This window comes from Saccopteryx bilineata, chromosome 8, assembly GCF_036850765.1.
Source record: "Saccopteryx bilineata isolate mSacBil1 chromosome 8, mSacBil1_pri_phased_curated, whole genome shotgun sequence".
In the NCBI taxonomy this organism is placed as follows: domain Eukaryota; kingdom Metazoa; phylum Chordata; class Mammalia; order Chiroptera; family Emballonuridae; genus Saccopteryx; species Saccopteryx bilineata.
The window spans coordinates 54,779,492-54,798,301 of NC_089497.1; the positions used below are offsets into that span (position 1 = coordinate 54,779,492).

At 45.8% G+C, this 18,810-nt stretch overlaps 1 protein-coding gene across 5 annotated transcripts in view; it reads right to left on the bottom strand.

The window, feature by feature from the left end:
- SLC12A8 (solute carrier family 12 member 8) overlaps nt 1–18,810 on the bottom strand; it is a 174,108-nt gene that overhangs the window by 107,153 nt on the left and 48,145 nt on the right. The gene's annotated exons all lie outside the window — the stretch shown is intronic.

The following is an 18,810-nucleotide window of genomic DNA, read 5'->3' on the forward strand; positions in this document are numbered from 1 at the left end:
GCCAACTATGTTTCTATAAAAGAAGTTATTTCCATTAAAAGGTCCATGAGTGCCAGGCCTGCGGAGGTCAGCCCTTCTCCTCGTGGCCTGCTGGTGCCCCACAACCATCAGCATCTTTCAATCAGCCACTGCTTGAAGATGTAAGTTTAGATGAAGCAGGTGGTATCTGTACCAACTTATCAGAACCTCTTCACGCCCAGGATTGAGACATGGTTCCCTGACTGTGGCTAATTTAGCTTGCAGGCAGGTTGTCAAATAGTCTAGCTGCCTTCTTTACCAACCAGCTTCCTAAGGGACCCCCTAGAAGTACAGTCAACACGCTAGTGTGAGCAATGACTCACTGTAAACATAGATCATCAACTAAACATAGATCATCAACTAATCAGGGCCAGACTGGGGTGCAGGGCAAACAGCACTGGATTGGGAGTTGGGGGGCTAGGTTCCAGCTGTGGCTCTGTGTGACCCAGAAAAGGCCACTCGACCTCTCTGTGCCTGTTTCCTCACAGAATCACCCAGATTCAATGCCTAAGTTCTTGGATTCTCCGTCCCTGTTGGTTTGTCATTAAATACCATATAATTAGTGCTGGGGAAAAGGGGGTCAGTCATGGGGCAGTGAGTCTTCTGAAAACACAGTCTCTCAGCCAAAACTGACTTCAGCGCTAGCACTGACCTGCTTGGGCTTCTATCCCACGTCCAGGCAGGGCCTGTAACAATGTTATCACTTTTTAAAACATATGCCTAAACTAGTTCCTACTGCAGACGATTGGCAGGTGCCCAGTCAATAGATTATTCTACCAGACAGTTTAATGCATTGGCCATTGGTCAAAAATGAGGTCACTGCAATCCTATGTGCTATAACTGGGAAAGCCTGATGAGAAACAATCATTTCTTTTTTAACAAATGTGAATCTATATTCCCATGCCCCTAAATTTGCCTTGCTTGGTGTATGGTTCAGGAGCAAAGGAAGATTTTGTTCAAGGTCAAGTTGACTTTGCTCTTTGATTTCTCTGTTGTGTGTTTGACTGTCCATGCGTGTTTCACATCAGCAAATCCCCGACCGGATTCCAGCTGGCCTGCTGGAATTTCTGGCCAGCATCGCCAGATCCCTGGTCTTTCTTACAAACCTGCAATCGGAAAGAACGGGTCAGGAGACTCCTTGTCCCAGCCATCTGGACACACATGCTCAGTGGATATGTGTAATATAAAGCACATGTGTTTTTCTCCAAAAAAAAAAATTTTTTTTTTTAATATAAAAAAAGGTTCTAAGGGATGCAGAGCTTTACTACCAGAGCCTGTGGCATCATTCCAGCCCGCAGGCATCCCCAGACGGCTGGCCTGCTTGCAGGTAAGGCGCACACTCTGATCTCACCAGGTTTCACCCATACTCTTTTGTGCAGGATTTAGTGCCTCCCTAAGCATCTCCACACCCTGCAAACAGAAAACCCAAGAGGAAAACTTTCAAAGCCACATTTTCTTCTCGGCTGCAACCCTTCCTTCCTTCCTCCTTCCCAAGACAGTCTGACTGAACTTGCAACTTGACCCGCCCTGGGCCAGACCCTCCGCACAGGCATTGTGATTTCCCAGCCAGCTGCAGCCTGTGCAGACAGAATACCTGAGCACCAATGCCAAAACAGGAAGGTTGGCGCCTCTCTGAAGGGAGGCCTGGGTAGTGTCCATCTCCCAGGCGACTGAGATAAGAGATGAAGGGGCCAGGGCTTTCCACACCTCCGGGAACGTTCCAGAGCCTTGCCCTTGTACTTTCTTCAATCTGTTGGAGTCATTATTCACTCATTCACTCAGCAAACATCTTGAGCACCTACAGATATAAAGCCCTGTTCTGGATTTGAAGACATACAAGAAGTATTGTTGTGACAGGCCCCTTGGAAGGCCACCCTAGCACCTTGACTCCCCTGGAATCCCCAGTACAACCACCTCTCTGCAATGCCAGCATGATCCCACCAGCCAGGCCCCTGAGACAGTGCGTGACAGACAAAGCCCCTGAAGGGTCTGAGTACAGGGATGGGGGGGTGGGAGATCCTCCAGCCCCAGCCCCGCCTCCTGACTCTCCCCTCTCCCCTCTCCCTCAGAACAAGCAACGGCTTCCAGACTCAGATCCGCTTTCGGGTCTCAAGAACATGTCTTGTCACAACCGACTGGCGGGCTGGCCATGAACTCCAATCTGGTCAAGCATCAGGCTGCATAGGCCTGATGGACATCCTGCCCTGCCTGACTTGGGACTTGAATTCAGTCCCAGTCAGCTGAGCTTGTCTACGCCACTAATCTTGGTGGCATTTGAGAGCCATGTTTTAGATACTCAGTACCTGGTTCTGGCTCCTGACCTTGCCTAGTCTGACCAGGCACGAGAGGGCCACACAGAGACCAGCAGTTTCGCCCCTTGATCTGAAGGAGCAGGAGAGGAGTAAAGGATTCTGGTAGAGGAGGACCACGCCCCAGCTTCCCCTAAGGGCATGCAGAGCCAGGGTGTGCCTGGAAGCACCACTGTTAGCACTCTGGAGCCAAACGCTCTGGTTTGACCCCTCCCTGTGCAATCTCAGGAAAGGTGCATAAACCCCTGTCTGTAAAATGGGAATAATCATCCCACCCGCATCCCTGGGTTGTCTCAAGGATAAGATAGAATAACGTATGTAAAGTGCCTGGCATGGAGTTGGTGCTCCTGTACATCCGTACACACAGATGAGTAGGTCCTGTGGTGTGTGTGGCCCTCAGCTGGGTGTGGGTCAAGTGGGAAATGCGGAGGAAGAGGACCTCACATCCCGGGGCTAACTGAAGAGTCCTCACCCTGAGCTCACAGCCAGTGCGGGGGCTCGTGGGTCTTGTCTCCGGGATTCTGCCAGCCTGGGCAGTGAGGGGCCTGGCATCACCATGTTTGGTTCTTATTCTACTGAGCCTGTCAGAGAGTGGAGCAGCGGTGTCCACGAGCAGGGGCCCGAGGGATCTCAGCCCATGTATTCCTGTAAGTGGGATCACCTGGAGCACTGACAATACAGAGTGGCAGGTTCCAGCCGGGTGCCAGTGACTGCTGTGGGCTGGGTGGGACCGGGGATTCTTCCTCTCCCTGAGGCTCCCGCGCGACTCTGTTGGCAAGGCAGGGTCGAAGCCCCAAGGTCAGACAATGGGGCACTCATTGAAAGTGTTCACCAGCTGTTCCGATGAGATGCTGTCCCTCTCTGCTGGACCAGGAAGGGGGCTGGGTCCTGAGGCCTGGGCTCTTGGAAATCATTTTGCCTCTGATCACTATTCCTGCATCTGTGAGAGGAGAAGATAATCCTGTCCCATCTCCTTTACAGAGTCATTTGTGACAGTCACTTGAGATGGTGTGTGTGGAATCCCTACTATGCGGTACCACCTACTCGTAAGTAAAATGCAAATGCCAGGACGCCACAAACTGTTCCACATCAAGTAGTCCATGTTGTCTCCTTGGGCAGAGAGGAAAGGCTGAGCAAACCGCCCGGGACAAGGCTCAGGGCCCTGAGAGGCCAGAAACAAACAGCCAGATCCACGACTCCACACAGAGGCCGCCCCGGGCACTGCAGGGCCCTGGAGCAGGCCTTGCCTGCCTGAGCCAGAAAACCCTTCCTCCCACCACAGGGGGAGAAGGGGACGCAAAGAAAGTTCCGGAAGATGCCTGGCTGGGCAGATAATGTTAGAGTCATAGGGGTAGCTGGGCCACTGCCTCCACCTCAGGAGAAAGGGGCCCGAGGGAGGGGGCCCAGGCAGACAGATGTTCCAGAGTCGGGTGTCTGCATTCGAGCCGTCTTCACCTGCTGGGGCAGAGGAGGCTGAGTCCACATCCCCATCTTTCACTCGGTGAGTCCATTTCTGTTACCAAAGCCCATGCTTCCGGTGCCACGTGCTCCACCAAGACCCCACGCCTTGTCCTCAGTATCCACAAGGGCAGGCCACCCGCAGGTCCCAGACCAAACATCCGTGCGTCTGCTGCCTCCTGAATGGAACAGGGAACACAGTCCCCTGAAGAAACTCTGGGGTGTATTCTTAGGTTAAGAATATTCATCTTTAGCTTTCCCACTTTGTATATTTGGAATTTTGTCAGAAAGAAGGTTTATTTATTTATTTATTTTAAATACAAAACACTTGAGAAATGGCTCTTCTGGTGAATTAAATTTCATCTTAATAAACATGGCCCTGTTGGCCATAAAGTCAGCATACCGTCCCCAAACAATCTGAGCCCACTCTACTCCCACAGTGCTGGCGCCTTTGTCTCCAGCCTGAGCACTCCTCAGAGCGCTGGGCCGGCTCACATAGCTGCCTACTGGTCCCTCCACTGGAGGCTACGCTCACACTCGTACACTGACTTCGCCCTCTCCCCACGTTCGTTCCTGCAGCCACATTCCTCCCGGGTCCCAGCACCTGCCGCGCCGCCAGCCCGCCTACTGCCTCCCCACTCCGCCGCATTCCTCACCGCCCCCCACCTCTCTCCGACGGTCGGCAGTGGGGCCCAGCCCGGGGGCACTGCGTCATCGCTGCTTCCCTGGATCACCTCTACAGCCTCCCAAAGCCTCCTGCCTCCATTCTAGTTCCTGATCTCAAGCCGCTGGTTTTCCATACTGTGGAAAGAGCAAGTTTTCTAAAATATAAACCTGATGACACTTCTCACTGCCCCGAAAACAGAGCCCCCCAGCCCCTTCGTGTGGCAGACAAAGCCTTCTGAGAGCTGGCTCCGCCCGCTGCTCACACCCAGGGCATCAGGGGACACGCACAGCAGGCCCCTGGGTCTCTGTATAAATAGCCCTCTCTGCAAGGTGGGCTTCCCCTCTTCTTCCTCCTGCTAAATCCTGTATTCACCGAACACTCAGCTCAGAGGTCGCCTCCTCTGGAACACCTTTCCTGACTCTCAGGCTGGATCAAGAGTCTCCCTGGAGGACTAGGAGTCCTGTGGGAGAACCGGTCACTACTTAGTAACTTGTCTGTTGACTTGCCTGGGTCTCCCATGACACTGAACAGTTAAAAATTAATCAAATGGTGTAGCATTTCTTGCCTGACCAGTGGTGGCATAGCAGATAGGGCATCGACCTGGACTGCTGGGGTCACTGGTTCGAAGCCCCAGGCTTGCCTGGTAAGGGTACAGATGAGAAGAAACTACAAGTTGACGCTTCCTGCTCCTCCCCCAGCTTTCTTTCTCCCTCCTCTCTCTAAAATCAACAAATTAAAAAATAAATAAATAGATAAATCTCAAAAATATGTTGAGTGAGAAAAGAAAGTTGTATTCAATACATTAAAATTCACTCACCCACCATTCCAATGTTTATCAAATGAGAGGGTCCATGCAGTGCAATACAATGTATGTAAAATATTTTAAATACTGAACAGCAGTAGAGATCAATTGTAGGTATCCACATCTGTTAGAAAAATGAGAGCATGTGGGAACAACACACATTGGCTGCAGGGTAGTGGCTGCCTGGGGGAGAAGAGAAGATGGATGAACCTGTAGTTTAAGTTGTGTTTGTAATGCTGTATTTATTTTTATTTCTAAAAGAGATCTGGGCCTGACCTGTGGTGGCGCAGCAGATAAAGCATTGACCTGGAACGCTGAGGTCGCCAGTTCAAAACCCTGGTTGTCCACTCTCTCCACTCTTATTCAACGTGGTGCTAGAAGTTCTGGCCAGAGCAATCAGACAAGACAAAGAAATAAAAGGCATCCATATCGGAAAAGAAGAAGTAAAGCTATCACTTTTTGCTGATAATATGATCCTATACATCGAAAACCCGAAGGACTCCACAAAAAGATTATTAGAAACAATAAACCAATACAGTAAGGTCGCAGGATACAAAATTAACATACAAAAGTCCATAGCCTTTCTATATGCCAACAATGAAATATTAGAAAACGAACTCAAAAAAATAATCCCCTTCACGATTGCAACAAAAAAAATAAAATACCTAGGAATAAACATAACAAAGAACGTAAAGGACCTATATAATGAAAATTACAAAGCATTGTTAAGGGAAATCGAAAAAGATACAATGAGATGGAAAAATATTCCTTGTTCTTGGATAGGAAGAATAAATATAATCAAAATGGCCTTATTACCCAAAGCAATATACAAATTTAATGCAATTCCCATCAAAATCCCTATGAGATTTTTTAAAGAAATGGAACAAAAAATCATCAGATTTATATGGAACTATAAAAAACCCCGAATAGCCAAAACAATCCTAAGGAAAAAGAATGAAGCTGGGGGCATTACAATACCTGACTTTAAACTATATTATAGGGCCACGATAATCAAAACAGCATGGTATTGGCAAAAAAATAGACACTCAGACCAATGGAACAGAATAGAAAGCCCAGAAATAAAACCACATATATATGGTCAAATAATTTTTGATAAAGGGGCCAACAACACACAATGGAGAAAAGAAAGCCTCTTCAACAAATGGTGTTGGGAAAACTGGAAAGCCACATGCAAAAGAATGAAACTCGACTACAGCCTGTCCCCGTATACTAAAATTAATTCAAAATGGATCAAAGACCTAAATATAAGACCTGAAACAATAAAGTACATAGAAGAAGACATAGGTACTAAAATCATGGACCTGGGTTTTAAAGAACATTTTATGAACTTGACTCCAATGGCAAGAGAAGTGAAGGCAAAGATAAATGAATGGGACTACATCAGAATAAAAAGTTTTTGCTCAGCAAGAGAAACTGATATCAAAATAAACAGACAGCCAACTATATGGGAACTGATATTTTCAAACGACAGCTCAGATAAGGGCCTAATATCCAAAATTTACAAAGAACTCATAAAACTCAACAACAAACAAACAAACAATCCAATAAAAAAATGGGAAGAGGACTTGAACAGACACTTCTCCCAGGAAGAGATACAAATGGCCAACAGATATATGAAAAGATGCTCAGCTTCATTAGTTATTAGAGAAATGCAAATCAAAACTACAATGAGATACCACCTCACTCCTGTTAGATTAGCTATTATCAACAAGACAGGTAATAGCAAATGTTGGAGAGGCTGTGGAGAAAAAGGAACCCTCATTCACTGTTGGTGGGACTGTAAAGTAGTACAACCATTATGGAGGAAAGTATGGTGGTTCCTCAAAAAACTGCAAATAGAACTACCTTATGACCCAGCAATCCCTCTACTGGGTATATACCCCAAAACCTCAGAAACATTGATACGTGAAGACACATGTAGCCCCATGTTCATTGCAGCACTGTTCACAGTGGCCAAGACATGGAAACAACCAAAAAGCCCTTCAATAGAAGACTGGATAAAGAAGATGTGGCACATATACACTATGGAATACTACTCAGCCATAAGAAATGATGACATCAGATCATTTACAGCAAAATGGTGGGATCTTGATAACATTATAAGGAGTGAAATAAGCAAATCAGAAAAAAACAAGAACTACATGATTCCATACATTGGTGGAACATAAAAATGAGACTAAGAGACATGGACAAGAGTGTGGTGGTTACCAAGGGTGGGGGGGGGAGGGAGGACATGGGAGGGAGGGAGGGAGAGAGTTAGGGGGAGGGGCACAGAGAACTAGATAGAGGGTGACGGAGGACAATCTGACTTTGGGCGAGGGGTCTGCAACATAATTTGATGACAAAATAACCTAGACATGTTTTCTTTGAATATATGTACCCTGATTTATTAATGTCATCCCATTACCATTAATAAAAATTTATTAAAAAAAAAAAACAAAACCCTGGGCTTGCCCAGTTAAGGCACATATGGGAGTTGATGCTTCCTGCTTTTCCCCCCTTCTCTCTCTCTCTCTCTCCCTTCCTCTCTCTCTTTCTCTCTCTCTCTGTCTCTCTCTCTCTCCCCTGCCTCTGTCTAAAATCAAAAAATAAAATCTTTAAAAAGAGAGAGGTCTGAGGCAAAACTGGCAAAATATTATCCATTAAATTTTGGGGGTGGATAGATGAGTATCAGTTACATTATTTCCTGTATATTTGAAATATTTCATCAGTACATTTTTTAAACTTTTAATGAGGAACCAGAGCTTCCAAGGCCCTTGTAATGTCCCCGGGGTGGGGGGGTAAGCAGGTGACTGCAGTCACTTACCCCAACCAGCCTCTGGGGACCTGGCTACAGTGTGAGGTAAATAGGGACACGAGCGGGAGATGTAAATATTGTAGCCTCATTTTTACTGGTGAGAAAGCTGAGGCTCAGAACATCTAACCTTACTCAAGACCACACAGGGTCCCAGGTTTTGGTCCATGTCTTCACGGACAGTTCCCACAAACGATTTCATCTAAGAGTGAGAACAGGCTACACCGGGCATGGTGGAAAGGATTCCAGAACTAGACGCAGAGCTGCATTCGTACGCATTTATAAACCAACAAGGGCATATATTTGGGGGAAGAAGGGGGTCCAGAAAGGTACAAAGCTGGAAATAGAACCAAACCAGTCATTTAGGGCGAGACCCGGAAGCTTACTGAATGAAATCCTCCTGGGTTTGGATGTTGCCTCCCAGGCAACAGAAAGCTCCTGGGATGCTCAAGCTGGGGAGCGACAGGAGCCACGCACTGCTGCAGAGAACTACTCTGGCCTCAGCCTAGGGGGTTGGCTGCCCAGAGGAGACAGAGGAGGTCACCCAAAGGGAAGGTCCTGGAAGGATAAATTTAGATTAGGATGTCATCGAAGCGGCCCACATCAATGACATGTGCTGAGCTAAGGTGAGAGGCTGCAGGACTGAAAGGTGGAGGAGGGTTTAACCAGACAGAAAACCAAGTTAACCTGGAGCTTTCCAGGCTCCGCAAATGCTATGGACACGCAGAAGAAAACATCATTGTGGAGGGGGGGGGGGGGGCAGAGATGGTAAATAGGGGATGAGGAAGAAATTAGGACTGCAGTTTTGCTTGTCCTTAATTCAAGGTGATGCTCAGACATCCAGTGGGAGCCGGTGGCACGGGAGCTGCGTGCCCGGAGGCCGGAGAGGCAGACAGACCCAGCAGCCGCGAGGGCTTCTCCGAGGAGGGAGCACAGAGAAGAGCACTCACAGATGATGGAGCCTGAGCCCCCTGCCCCTGTGATGGGCAGTCAGACTAAAAAGAGAGCCAAGACAGGGTTGTTCTAGAAGAAATAGGAGGAGACTGTTTCAAATTAGCATAGGTCAGTGGTTCTCAAACTTTTTTTTAAATATTTGGGGGTTTTTTATTTATTTTTATTTTATTTTTATTTTTTTATTTATTCATTTTAGAGAGGAGAGAGAGAAGGAGAGAGAGAGACAGAGAGAGGAGAGAGAGACAGGGGGGAGGAGCTGGAAGCATCAACTCCCACATGTGCCTTGACCAGGCAATCCAGGGCCTCGAACCGGCGACCTCAGCATTTCCAGGTCAACACCCCATCCACTGCACCACCATAGGTCAGGCCGGTTCTCAAACTTTTTGAAGCCAGGGCGCATTTAAAATCCTACAAATAATTGTAGGCACACTATATACAAATTTCTGAGAAATATGTTATAATAATTAAGTCAAATAGTAAAGAAAAAAAAAAAAGTTCAAGCCTGCTTTTATGGTAATTAAATGAAATAAATATGACAAAATTAAATTTATTCTGACATTAAAATTTTTTTTATGTTACATTTTTTGAGTTATGCTTTTCAGAATTTGTAAAAAAGGGTTAAAAAATTTAAAAAACAACAAAAAAGTTATCTTTTTATATCTATAGATACATTCTTAGTAAGACTTAGTAAATTCAGCAGGTTCCAGCACAAATATGTTAAGTTTTTTCATTCTTGTGTTTATGAGAAACATGAGTTTGATGTGTCCTAGTGATTTCTTCAATGTTTGGGCATATATTTTTGAAAGGCAAACTCTCATTTCCTTGTCAATACATTGAAGAATTCCTCTCTTTTTACTCTTAATTGTATTGAATGCAGAAAACCCCCACCATATGTATCATCTTAACTTTACACCAAACAAAGGATAGAAGAAACTTGCCTCCAGTCTTTCCAAGGAACATGGGGGGTAGTGTAAACAATCCAGCACCACAGCTTAACAGCCTTTTGCAACCTAATCAGGCAAGTGAGGTGGGGCGTTGGGCAGACTGTCAGTTTACAGCCAGTTCCCCTCAAAATCTAAACTCCAAAAACCCTGTTGGTTTTTTGGTCCCCAACAGGCACATATTTCTCTGAAATACCATAGGGCGCACCTGGAAATCTTCTAGGGCGCACACTTTGAGAACCACTGGCATAGGTGATAGCTATAAAATGAATATTTATGTCCCCCTAAAATTCATACATTGAAACCTAATCCCCAATGTGATGATTTTAGGAGGCAAGGCTTTGGAAGGTAGATTAGGTCATGAAAATAAAACCTTCTTGAATGGGATTAATGCCTTAAAAATGAGGTCCCAGAGAGATTCCCCACCCTCCTGCCAGGGGAAGACACAATGAACTAGGAAGGGGCCCTCACTAGACACCAGAGCTGCCAGCACCTTGATCTTGGACTTCCAGCCTCCAGAACTGTGAGGAATAGATGTCTGTCATTTATAAACCACCCAGCTGGTGGTGTTCTGTTACAGCAGCCTGAATGGTCAGTGGAGCAAGAGGGAGCGGGAATCAGAAATGAGCAAAGGTTTTAGATTTGGAGATCAAGAGGTCAGGAGACTTCAGGTAGAGCAGTTTCAGCAGAGAGCAAAGTCAGGCATGCTTGACCCACTCCTTATAGCTACCAAGCAGTGGCCCTGCCTTCTTATAGCCCGTCACAAGTCCCCTGCCTCACCAAGCGGGAGAAGCGCCCACCTACTGAACTCAGCGCGAGGGGCCCTGCGCCTGCCTGTCGCTCACGGCCCAGGGAGCCTCCCTGGCCGAGGCAGAGTGTCAGCACAGGCTCTGGAGCGGAGGACACTGCAGAGCCACGCCAGGCCACAGCCTTCCTAGATAACCAGAAAGTTGGGTTTGGAGATGCATAATTTATTTCTAAAATGCAGAACACAGAATTAAAATGTGCCACATGTTGCCTTATTTTCTAAAATATATTTCCTGTATATTTGCCTGACTTCTATGGCAAAAAAAAAAAAAAAAAAAAAAAAAAAAAATCATTTTGGCATGATACTCGGCTTACATAAATGAAAATATAATCTAACAAAAATAACATTTTAGGAGCTTTAAGCCAAACAAATGCTTGAGAGTGCCTTGTTTAAATTAAGTTGTCATGCTATTTGGCTTTTTATAGTAACGGAGTGCCGTGTCTCCACAGAGCCTCGCCTGGAGATGCTTATTTTTGAAGAGACAGGACAGGAGGTGGGGAAAGGAAGAGGGGCCCGTGCTGCCTGCCTGCAGGCTAAGGAGACAGGAGCTGAGGGATGGAGGTGATGAGTAAGACCCCCTGTTATGGGAACTGTGGAGATGAAACGAGAGAGGTGACACAGTGACATGAGCGGGAGGAGAGAGATGACAGGTGAAGAACATAAGACTAAATGAAAGTCTGTCTCTGCGACCCACCCCTCCATCCTGCTCCCAGAACTCTGACAGCCAGGCGAGCCCCAGGGAGGAGACTGGAGAATCCCCCTGGAAAACACAGACCGCATCAGAGGAAAGACCTGCAGAAACTGACAGGGGGAGACTTCCGGTGACACAGCCCGGTTTGCCCCAGGAGCACCCCACAGTGATGCCCTCCCGCCGCAGCTGCCGCCACCCTGATTGTGCGCAGAACTGCCAACCAGCCTCTCCACGCCTCATTATTAGCAGTGAGTGAATGACCAAGGACTACCAGACATTTGAAGAAGGTGTGCAGGAATTAACACAGAAAGCAAAACAAGATAACAGAAACAAAGGCATTTGGGGGGAAAACAGACACTATAAAGAACAGAAGGAAATTTCCAAAGAAAAAAAAACACCCTATAACTTATAGCCTGAAGGAGTCAAAAGAAGATATTATATCCATGAAACAAAAACAGAATGCAACTTTAAAATCAATACTCAGAGCCTGACCAGTGGTGGCGCAGTAGATAGAGCGTCAGCCTGGAAAGCTGAGGTCCCAGGTTTGAAACCCCTGGGTTGCCGGCTTGAGTAGAGTCACTGGTTCGGCTTGAGCTCTGCAGTCAAGGCACATATGAGAAGCAATCAATTAACAACTAAAATGAAGCAACTATGAGCTGATGCTTCTCACTTTCTCTCCTCCTTCCCTCTCTCTCTCTCTCTCTCTCTCTCTCTCTCTCTCTTGCTGTGTTTCTCTCTCTCTAAATCAATAAAAAATTAAATTAAATTAATACTGAGGGAACAACAAAGAGCTCTTGGAAAGTAAGGTTACCAAAACAAAAAATTTAGTAAAGAGTTTGGAAATAAAGTTGAGGAACTCTCCCATACAGCAAGGAGAGAAAAAAAGAGATAAACTCTAGCAGAGGGAAGATTTAAAAAGTAATAACAGAATGTTCAGACCAGGGGCTGCAACATCTAGCCAGTTAGAATTCAAGAAAATAATTTTAAAAAATTAAAACCATAGAAAATGAAGGGGAAGAAATTGTCAAAGGAATAATTGAAAATACGCGATGAAAAGCGCCCAGGTCAATGAATAAAATTTTTCATTATAAAATTTTAGAACTTCAAGGGTACAGGGAAGATCCGCAGCACTCCGAGGAGAAGAAAGAGGCCACCTTTCAAAAGCAGAAATCAGAGTACGGCCAGACTGCGGGATGCCGCTGATTGCTGGAAGGCAGAGCAATGATGGCTGCAAAATTCTAAGGGAAAGAGCCCTGGCCAGATAGTTTGGCCGGGCACAGAGGTTGCCAGTTCGATCCCCAGTCAAAGCACGTACAGGAACAGATCAATGTTCCTGTCTCTCTCTCTCTGCCTCTCTTGCTAAAATCAATAAATAAAAATAAATTTTAAAAAATTCAAAGGGAAATTATTGTCAGCCTAAGCTTTCATCTCCTGCCAATCACATGTGAAAATGGAAAAGGGACTTTTTCCACAGCAGACAGAAGAGGACAGTTTGGCCTCCAGACAACTGGGACCCACACCCGGCAGCAGAGGAGGCTGTACCAGCACTGTCACCGATCCGGGCCCGAGATGGTCCATTCAGGAGAAGGACATGAGAAAGGGTGTCTGAGAGACACTGTAACATAATGAGCACTAGGAGAAAAAATGCCTATAAGTTTTTGAAAGTCCGATAGAGAATATCTTTAAAATAGTGGCAAACACTGACCCTGGCCAGTTGCTTCAGTGGTAGAGTGTTGACCGGGCATGTGGACATCCTGGGTTTAATTCAAGACACACAGGAGAGGCGACCATCTGCTTCTCCACCCCTCCACCATGTATTATAAAAAGAATGAGGGAACTCTAAATGTACTGCCTTTGCACGTTGTCCATAATATGTTACTGAGTGGGAGGGAAAAAGCAGTAAAACAATGCGGAGTTTCATCACATTTCTACAAAGGACTATGTTGTATGTGTTCATGAACATGTCTGTGTGCACATGTGCTTGTACATGTATGAAAATAGACTGGAAAGCTATTTACCAATCTCCTTCTGGGAAGCAGGCGTGGAAGAATGGAGGGGTGCTTTCACTTTTCACTTTATATTTCCTAATTCTTGCACCATGCAAAAAATAAAATAAAAGAACATTTATTTTGTCTTTGGAATAATGGAAAAATATAATTTGACTTAAATATATTTCAAATTTTTTCCTGATTTTAAAATCAACTATATGGTTTTTAAATGTGTCTGCAGCCTGACCTGTGGTGGCGCAGTGGATAAAGCATCAACCTGTAACACTGAGGTGACCCTGCACTTGCCTGGTCAAGGCACATATGGGAGTTGATGCTTCCTCCTCCTTCCCCTTTCTCTCTCTCTCTCTCAAAATGAATAAAAAAATCTAAAAACATTTCTTTTAAAATAAAATGTGTCTGCAAATTCTCTGACACTTCTCCATTCAAAAGGTGAAAAGTAATTCCCTTCGTTAGGGCCAGACTAATAGACCCCCTTAAACAAACGTGGTGAAAGTGCTGCTGTGGGATTCATGAGATTGGATCATAGAAAGGACAGCTGTCCCTCCCTCCTTCTGTGTCTTCTCTCTCTCTCTCTCCTCCTCTCTCCCCCACCTTCTCTGATTGTTTGCTCTTGGGAAGCCAGTCACCCTAGGACTTGAAAACTTGAAAGCTAAGCCACGCTCAGGAAAGGACCACCTGGAGAGGAGCTGAGGCCTGGGGCCAGCAGTGCCTCCCACCCCGTCAAGCCTTCAGGTGACTGCAGCCCTGGCCCAGGTCTGACTGAACCTCATGAGAGACCCTGAGCCAGAGCCACCAGGCAAGCCACACCCAAATTCCTGGCCCATAGGAAAGGTAAGAAAGAATAAATATTTATTGTTGTTTTGTGCTACTAAATGTTGGAGTAATTTGTTCAAAAGAATATTGATATCTGTAGGAACAGGATAAATAGCCCAGAGATAGACCCACACAAACAGGGTCAGTTGATCTCTGACAAAGGAGCAGAGGCAGTTCAAAGGAGGCAAGATAGTTATTTCAATACACAGTGCTGGAATGACTGGACATTGACATGCAAAAAAAATAAAATAAAATAGATACTTAGCTTCCTTTTTTCACAAAAATTAACTCAATATGGATCACAGACTTAAATGTCAAACACAAAACCATCAAACTTCTAAAAGATAAAATGAGAGAAAAATCTAGGTAACCGGTGGTTTAGGTGAGTTTTTAGGTAAAACAACAAAAGTATGATTCATGAAAGAAAAACAATTGGTTAGAGTTCATTTCAATTAAAAATTTCTGCTATGTAAAAGATACTGTCAAAAGAACGACAAAACAAACCACAGACTGGGAGAAAATATCTACAAAGCAGATATCTGTTACTGGGCTTCAATCCAATCGGTAGCAAGAGCTTCCACGGCGGCAGCCGCAGAGGAGCAGCAGCCGCGGCTCTGCACTGCCCATGGCCGTGGGCTCAACCAGTGGACAAGGTGACCAAGAATGTGAGCGAGCCGAGTCAGAGCCGCTGCCACGGCGCCTCACCAAGCACACCAAACTTGTGTGGGGCGTGATTTGAGGGCTGTGTGGCTCTGCCCCCATCAGCAGCATGCTGTGGAGATGCTCAAGGTCTCTGAGGACAAGGGGGCCCTGAAATTCATCAGTAAGAGATGGGGACTCACATCCATGCCAAGAGCAAGAGAGAGGAGCTGAGCCCTGTCCTCAGCCAATAGGAAGGCAGCAGCCAAGAGGGACTGAGCCCCACCCCCTTTGTGTAATAAACCTGAACAGAAAAAAATAGATATAGATAGATATAGATATAGACACAGACATATAGATATACAAAGAATTCTTAAAACTCAACAATAAGAAAACAACCCAATTAAAAAATGGGAGGCCCTGGCCGGTTGGCTCAGCGGTAGAGCGTCGGCCTGGCGTGCGGGGGACCAGGGTTCGATTCCCGGCCAGGGCACATAGGAGAAGCGCCCATTTGCTTCTCCACCCCTACCCCCTCCTTCCTCTCTGTCTCTCTCTTCCCCTCCCACAGCCAAGGCTCCATTGGAGCAAAGATGGCCCGGGCGCTGAGGATGGCTCCTTGGCCTCTGCCCCAGGTGCTGGAGTGGCTCTGGTCGCGGCAGAGCGACGCCCCGGAGGGGCAGAGCATCGCCCCCTGGTGGGCAGAGCATCACCCCTGGTGGGCGTGCTGGGTGGATCCCGGTCGGGCGCATGCGGGAGCCTGTCTGACTGTCCCCGTTTCCAGCTTCGATAAAAATTAAAAAAAAAAAAAAGATAAAAAATGGGAAAAAATGGCAACAGAGACCTCATCAAAGATGATATGCAGAAGTCAAAGAAGCATATGAAAAAAGTGCTCAATATCAAAATGAGATGCCACAATGCACCTCTTAGAATGGCTCAAGTCCAAAAAACTGACAACAGCAAATACTGGAGAAGACGTGGAGCAACCGGAACTTGCACTTGCTGCTGATGGGAATGCAACATGCCACCAACCACTCTGGAAGACAGTCTGGAAGTTTCTTAGAAAGATAAACATAGTCTTTCCATACAATCCCACAGTCATGCTTCTAGATATTTATTCAAATGGGTTAAAAAGTTACATCCTCACAAATACATGCGCTCAAATGTTTATAGAAGCTTTATTCATAATCACCAGAATCCAGAAGCACCCAAAATGTCCTTCAAGTGGTGAGTGAATAAAAAAAAAACTGATATAGCCATATAATGGAGTACTAGTTAGTGATGAAAAAAAAAAAAAAAAGAAATGAGCTATCAAGCCATGAAAAGACATGGAGAAACCTTGAATGCATATTGCTTAGTGAAATAAACCTGCCTGAAAAGGCTACATACTATATAGTTCCAGGTCTATGACATTCTGAAAAAGGCAAAACTATAGAGACAGTAAAAAGATCAGTGGTGCCTGACCTGTGGTGGTGCAGTGAATAAAGCATCGACCTGGAACGCTGAGGTCACAGGTTCGAAACCCTGGGCTTGCCCAGTCAAGGCACATACGGGAGTTGATGCTTCCTGCGCCTCCCCCCCTTCTCTCTCTCCCCTCTACAAAATGAATAAACAAAGTCTTAAAAAAAAAAAAAAAGATCAATGGTTGCCAGGAGTTCAAGATGGGGAGGGGAGCAGTGAATAGGCAAAGCACAGAGGATTTTTAAGGCATTGAAACTCTTCTGTATGATACTGCGATGGTGGATACATGCCATTATATGTTTGTCAAAACCCACAGAACTATACAACACAAAGGGTAAATTCTAATCTAAATTATGAACTCTTGTTAATAATAATGTGTCGGTCGTGGCTCATTGGTTGTAACAATAGTACCATCCTAATGCAAGATGCTAATAAGGGGCAAACTGTGGCAGGGGAGGGAGAGCGGAAGGACATGGGAACCCTTGTACTGTCTGCTCAGCTTTCTGTAAACACAAAGCTGCTCTAAAAACTAACGTCTCTAAAGCAGCACTAATCAACCGAAGGAAAAGTAGAAATAAAGTGACGTCACCAGCCATAATCTCAGCTGAAAGACAATCACTGTTAACACGTAGGCATAGTTCCTTCCAGTCTTTTTTCAAATGCCTACATATATGTCATTATTTAAAGGAGCTGAAGTCATTCTGCTAAATCCATTCTGAAGGTTTTTTTATCTTACTTTAGTTTGGATTTTTTAACCGCAAAGAAAGTGGTCCATATAAAACGTTGGTGATACCAAAAACAGATTATAGAGGGGCCAGTTGCTATGGGAATGATTGAAAATAAATTTTATTTCACACTACACCCGGCTAATGTACTGACCAGAAGGAAGAAGAAATATTTGGAGTAACTTAGAAGAGCAGCCAAGAAGAGCAGCCTTCTTCTTTTAATCAAGAAGAAGGAAAATGTATCAGCCTCGTGAGGTTCCAAAGAGGCCGGCGCATCTCCCTACGATCTAACTAATTACGCCCTGCCAACAGCCACACAGATGGTGGGGAAAGCACCCGGGAATCAGAGACGTGAGAAGACTCTGCTCCTTCACTGACAGTTTGACGGCCAAGCAGGCAGCAGGCCCCCCTCAGGATGTGGCTTGTCTCCACGGGCCGGTGCAAGGCCAGGAAAACAGTCACCCCCTCCTTCCCATGGAGATGCTCCAAATATTTAGCAAGCTGCACGGCCCAGGCGTCCAGTGGACCCGTTCGGACACTGCCTTGTTCCTGAGCATTGGAGTGGGTCCTGGGCCCCTTCTGTACATGCTGGGTCATGGGGCAGTGTGGGGGTCCCAGGGGAGGGACCAGGATGTCAGAGCCACAGGTAGGGGCCGCTCAGAGAGCTCAGGGAGGTGGCTATTTTCCGAAAGAAGAATTTTAATATATGAAGAAGTGATAAGGCCAGATCAGTGTGTTGTACCAGCTAAATTCTGACCTTTGTTCAACCAACATTTTTTATGCAAGACAAGCCTGAGTAGAACACACGTCAGGGGAGCCTTGAGGGGGAAGCAGAGCTGCGACCAGAGGAAGGCAGCAGGTATACAGTCAGACAGACCCTGCTTCCCGCCCAGAGATGGCTCAGCTTTCCCATCTCATAGATCTAGTTCTGTTCCCAGCTCTGCCATGCATTACCATGAATTATATCACCTCGGAGCTCCAGTTTCCTCATCTGTCAAATGGGTAAAACTGTTCCCTCATGCGGTTATGGTACGGATCACATGACACAAGCCGTGTGAGGTGCTAACAAAATGCCTGCTGTGTAGCTATTGTCACAGGCAGCTGCCACCACCACCACCCATCAGAGGTGATTGGGCTGTGGATCACTTCTTCTCCTTCCCTTTCTTTTCCTTTTTTTTTTTTTTTTTTTTAACACAGCTGGTGACCGCATCTCCCTTTCCTCGTCCATGTTACAACGTGGTCACTACTGCTACACAATCCCCAAAGTGTACATTATTGGGCAGTGAACTTTTTCTGCAACATCCTAGAAATAGCTCTGTACTTTGGAGAGAAAGACTTTTGATGCCAAACCAACTCAAAGCTCCAGAGGTATGGACAGTTCCGGTAAGATCTGCTCACTCCAAGCACAAGGATTTAGGATTAGAGCTGCCAAGCATCCCGAGGGCCATGGAAACCCAGGGTCAGAGCAGTGAGTACCTGTTTATGACACCATTTCCCATTGGTGCAGAGCATACTTGGCTGTTTAATTAATAGATTTGTATTTTTACTTTGAACAAAATTTTAATAAACAAAATTATGATAATCAAACCCAAATCCATATCTGCTTCCATCTCTCAAAAATAGTCACTATTAACATTTGTTATATTTCCATCAAGCCCTTTTAAATAATTTTTTTTTTAAGTATGACACATAAAGTCTCTTTC